The 5,761-nt window shown below is 37.1% G+C and overlaps 1 pseudogene; it reads right to left on the bottom strand.

Moving 5' to 3' along the window:
- Window positions 1–2,489: 2,489 nt before the first annotated feature.
- On the bottom strand, window positions 2,490–4,247 carry LOC110037433 (annotated as a pseudogene).
- Between the last annotated feature and the right edge of the window lie 1,514 nt (window positions 4,248–5,761).

Genomic DNA, 5,761 nt, shown 5'->3' with positions numbered 1-5,761 from the left:
CCAAGGGTATGCAATAAGTTTCAAAGATAAGAAAAAAAAAACTCTGTCTCCCAAATCTACTCTAAAGGTTCTTCCTAGAGAAATAATGAATATATACTAAACTTTTCTTACAGAAAAAATAATATTTATGATGTATACAGTGACATGGATGAAGTGCAGCAATGAGTGTTGAAATTTTGACCATTGAGGAGTTTCTTAATTGTGTGGTTAAATGAAATTATCATTATGGAGAAGAACTAAGCTATCCGTAATAATAATAGCTATAAGATCCCTCAAAATAGTAATTTTAATGGCAAGAGGCCTATAGAAAAGCAAAAGTAGAAGCCATAATGCTATCACTATAAGCTCAAATGTTTAACATATTAGACTTATTGAAAGTTGAATCTGTAGAAAGGCAATAAAATCTTAACATCACAATTGAATATGGTTGTTAAACCATTAATCATAACAAAGGGACAATACCAAAATTGATTATATATGATGACGAGAAAAAATAATCTTCTATTTCAATATTTAAGTAAAATATTTCACATTAATATAAGTAATTTTTTAGTGGTGTTGAACCTGAATCTGCCCGGGAGACATACTTAAGAAATAGAGCGCTGAGTGAGTGAGTGAGAGAGAGAGAGAGAGAGAGAGAGAGAGAGAGAGAGAGAGAGAGAGAGAGAGAGAGAGAGAGATAGCACAATAATGGACAATAATTTTTGTAATATTTATTCGTGAGATAGACTCCTTATTTATAGGAATGGGTCATTGTACGATTACACTTTGTATCCCTAAAGGATGTAGGTACCACGGGGGTACTTCAGTAAGTACATAATTATGGGCCATGAATCAAATGGATTTGATCAGGCAGTCGTTAGGCCAAGCAGCCACTTGTTGAGGGTTCACGTAAACTGTTTTGGAACTGGAGGATATATTTCATCTTCTCCATCTGTCCTAGTGAAAGGTGTCAGATTCATCATGGTGTATCTGGTGAGATGGGTTTTTCAGGGGGTGTTATACTCCTTATCTGTCTGAGGCACACTGTCTTCCCAGTGTGCGACGTGCTGGTTGCCTGAGCATGTATTCCTATGTTGTCCTTGGTAAGTCCCGTGAAACCATGTCACTTCTTCTTCCATCCTTAAGTTTTCTTTGTGATGTGTGATGGAACATTTTTATGTTTTTTTAAACTGGATGCTGAGATGTCTGGTCGAATCCAAGAAGATGGCTAGCCGTAACTGGTCGGTCGCCCTTTTGCTGATGGTCGGTCAAGGATGGCCGGTCTATTCAGAGGTCAGACTCCAGTTAATTGGTTGAATAATTATTATCTTTCATATTTTTTGTCTTACATGTTTGTTTGTTATTGGTTGGCCAAGATAGTCCTTGGTCAGCCGACCTTATTCCACCTGGTTAGCCCTGAGTTCATTAGCTGTAAATTTCAGCTTGTGATTTGATCCGTCAAGCTGCTTCGTGATCCGTGTAGACCACTTTTAGATGCACCTGTGGGATAAATATTCAATCTTTATAGCAATAATTTATAAACGAGGGTTGGATAATACATTACTACATCTATATTTATGATAATGTGGATTATGAAAGATATATATTTTAAAGCTACATAACAAAAGTTCTATGAGATGTTGAATTACCTAACATGTCATTAGTTATTTAACCTATGATGGACAATATCTTGATGTATTTAAGAGATCTTAGATAGACCTTATACATGAAGTATGAAGTATTTCATAAGAGCAATATACTTATAAAACATAAGAAAAAGTTTGTTGTTTATCATTTCATACCCTAATTTAAGGATGTGAAAGTCTTACAACACAAATATCATGGATGTTCTATTAAAGCTAAAGTCCCTTTAACTAGATGTAAATGTAATACCAATCAAGGTTTTGAAAAAAGATGAAATGACAAGCCGTCCCCAACAATGAAAAAGATTTTATTGCTAACTATGGTAATGACATAAGAAATAGCTATTTTTCCAACAAAGAAAAAGCAAGAAAATGTGTGATTGTCAAGTAAATGAAGTATGAGTGATTCAATGAAGGAACAATAAGACATACATTTTTCAAAATATTTATGAGAGAAAATTAAATTCAATTGGGTAATGATGATTTAAATGGAGCTATAAATATAAGTATAACTCTAATTTGTCCATGGGTAGAAGTAGGTATAAAAAGAAGCAAATTTTACCTTCTCCAAAAGGCCACAAATAAAGCTACAAGGAAGACATAAAAAATGATTAAAAAAAAAATTACAACAAGAACATAGAAGGCATAATCATTTATAGATCATCAATACAACATCCTTTAGACATCCATCATCAATCCAAACACTGAAACCATTTTTGTTAGTAGCAACAGCAGCAGAAGCAGAGGCAGAAGCAGACCCACATTTCTTCCTCATCTCTCCTCACAGAAAAAGATTAAAAAAAATTACACAAATCCATGAAAAAACTTATACAATATAATATATTATTGTTATTATATACTTCGATATATATGGTGGATGCATGTGCAATATGGTGGATGCTCATTCCTCAGAAATCACATCTCACAAAGTTTCTGATTTCCTCCATTACTTCATGGTAGTGGTCGGTGTTGGGCAGGAAGTAGAAGCCGACGGTGGCCTGCTATCTGGTAAGAAGGCGGCATTCCTCAACCCTCGCTCGTACGCCAGTTGCCAATCCTGAGTCAAATCCAAGCTCGCCACCACAAGCAGTGTCTTCGGGAAGGGGAGCCCTTGGAGCTCCACGGCATTAGGACCAAATGGATTGCAGGCAGCGTGATCCCTATCGGCCCCCTCGGGGAGGAAAGCTCTCCAATACCAATCCCTGTCCTGCAACGAAACGAAATACTTTCCGTCCAGTCTCAGTTCCGATTCCGTTCGCTCGTTTCCCCCGAACAATGGATTCAAGAGAATGTTTCCGTAGATATGGATGCCGGAGCCAACCGCCTTCACGGAGACGTGGTGGACGATGTTGCCTCCGGAGCTATCGCCGGCGAGATAGACACGAAGCTTGGCATCCTCGCCGCTGCGGAGCCATGGCTGCGATGAAGCCCATTTGAGGGCGGTCCAACCGTCGTCGTACGCGCAGGGGTAGCGATACTCGGGAGAACGGCGGGAGTCCGCGGTAGTCGTCGGAGATGCCCCCCGCGCCGCCGCAGAGAGTGACGAAGCGGCGGCAGAGAGTGTCGTAGATCGCGGAGCTGGAGGTGGAATGGGCGAAGCTGCCGCCGTGGAAGAAGATTATAAGCGGAAAAGGGTCTGATGAGGGTGGTTTCTGGAGCTCGTAGATGGGGACGAGCTGCGGAAGCCTGACGTCGGAGGGATCGGGAGCGGGACAGTATATTCGAGCAAGGAGATTGGTTTGGCGATCGAGAATGTGATCGAAGGAGACGACGCCATTGACGGGAGAAGCGTTAGCTGGGACTTTGCGGTCGAAGAACTCTCCCAGAGGGCGGTTGATGCTGCCGTCGGGATGCCGGAGCATGTTGTAGGATACTTTGAAGTTTGATATCAGGACAAAGGTGTTCAGGGGAACCACCATCTGTAAGAGTAGGGAAACAACAAATCCATCTCATTAGTTATTACTTTCAGGTTATCTTTTTTTGGAAGGGATTGGAGGGCGGGCGGCAAAATGTAGGAAATATTGCAGCAGCTATAGAATTCATGAGGGATTGCGCAAACCCTAGAGCACAAATTGGACGCAGATTGAGGTTTATCAGCTAATAACCACTGCTATAAACGATAAGGGCTGAGGAATGGCTAGAAAAACGCCAACAGAACATAACAATTGAATTTAAATCCCAGAATCCGTCAGAACGAAAGCCAATTTCACGCATTAATTGTCAATTGAAATGGGGCAAATCAGTAGTGATTAGTCAAACACGAGAATAGCCGGGGAAGGAGAGACAGTGCTTGCTTACCCTAGACTCGCTTGCGTTAACTTCGTTGCTTCCAGCCATGGCGAGACCTCGATCTCAAGCACAGGTGGCAATAAAAAGAAACGACGATGAGGCTCGAAACTGACAAAAGGTCCCACCTTTGCTCATCACAAGAATCGGAGAGTATGATTCCAGGAAAAATCCATGAAACCCAGCTCCCTGCAACGCTTCTTCTTCACACAGATTCTGCCTCTGCGATGGGAACGCTCAGTTCACTAGATGAAGAAAAGAAGAGGAAGTTGGGAGAGGCTAAAGGTGGAACGGAGAAGATTAAGAAGAGAACAGCGAAGGCGGAAGGAAGGTGAAAGAGAGAGAGAGTGTGTGTGTGTGTGCTCAGTCAAAGGGAGGAGAGAGAGAGAGAGTATGAAGAAGATGAAGGAGGAAGGGGAGGAGAGAAAGAGGAAGACGAGAGCAGGGGAGGGGAGGAGGGCAGAAATGAGTAGACGGAGAGAAACGACAAAATGGGGCGGCTCCGCATAAAAAAACCGTGGGGCGAAATTTCATCTTCTATAATTTACGCAATTTCTTTCGTTGTTTCCTAAAAATAAATTAAAAACTAAAAATATATTTCTTGGTTCCCTTTTCAAGTCCACGCACCTGACCCGAACAAGGAAGCACTCTTCCTTATTTTATCAAAATAAAATAAAATAAAATAAAATAAAATAAAACAAAATAAAAGACTTGTTAGAATATTCTCATATTTTTTAGGCCCATTTTCAGGTATACCACCCCCTTCTTATCTATTTACATATTTGTTTTCTAAATTTTATATACTTTTACTTTTCTAAATCTTCATATCACATCAAAATTTTCACAATTTTAATTTTTAAAAGTAAAAGCCACTTTTTTTTTTCATAAAACATATGAAAATTAAACTTTAGGTTCTAGTTTTGTAAATACAAAAAAAATAAAGATGTGTGTATATAAATCTTCCTTTTCTTTATGGGCACTTAAATTGGACTTTAATTTTTTTTTTATTATTTCCAACTAATCTACTATGCATTTTAGGCATAATAATTTTATTTCTAACATGTATAATTAATTTGCTTATTATGTCTTATATATCTTTATAATTAAATTTTTAAAGAATAAAATTAAATTATTATATTAGTTGTACTATGTAATAATTTCATTATATATTATATATATATTTCTAGTTATATTAAAATTAAATGATAATTACATATAGATCATCCGAAATATTGATATTTATAAAGTAAGCATGAAAGTGATTTTTTTGAACTATAAAATTAGGTATTTACACTTATTATGATCAAACTAATGAAAATTTGATTAAAAAAAAATGAAAATTATGCATTGGGTTCAACTCTGAATTTTGATATAAGAAAGAGAATGGTAGATTTGTAAATAGCAAGTTTCTAGGGGTCTGTTTGCATGGGACTCCTGAAATAAAGAACATACAAGAAAACAATTAATATAGATATAAAAGTTATATTATTATATTACAAATTGTTTAATATAATTTCTTCCAAGAACATTGAGTTATATTTTAACAATTAATAGTATATTTTTTTCATTAATTTGCACATTTTCAAAATAAAAAAGAAAAGTAAAAAAATAAAATAAATAAAAAAAAAAAAAAACATAAATCACTATCATCTCGATGGTTTTACGATGCCTTTGGCTATTCTATTGGACTGACCTTGCTGGAGATAATCTCAGGAATTGCGGTAATGGTTTACAGGCTGTAATTTGTATGTAATATTAACTTTTTATTTCATAAAAAAATAATACTTTGAAGGGAAAGACGGAAAATAAGACAAATATTTGGAAAAGGGGGCCTCCGGTAATATTTTTTT

This window comes from Phalaenopsis equestris, unplaced genomic scaffold (genome assembly GCF_001263595.1).
Source record: "Phalaenopsis equestris unplaced genomic scaffold, ASM126359v1 Scaffold219329, whole genome shotgun sequence".
Classification (NCBI taxonomy): domain Eukaryota; kingdom Viridiplantae; phylum Streptophyta; class Magnoliopsida; order Asparagales; family Orchidaceae; genus Phalaenopsis; species Phalaenopsis equestris.
The sequence above is the reverse complement of the archived record's forward strand: the minus strand, read 5'-3'. Positions and strand labels throughout refer to the sequence as shown.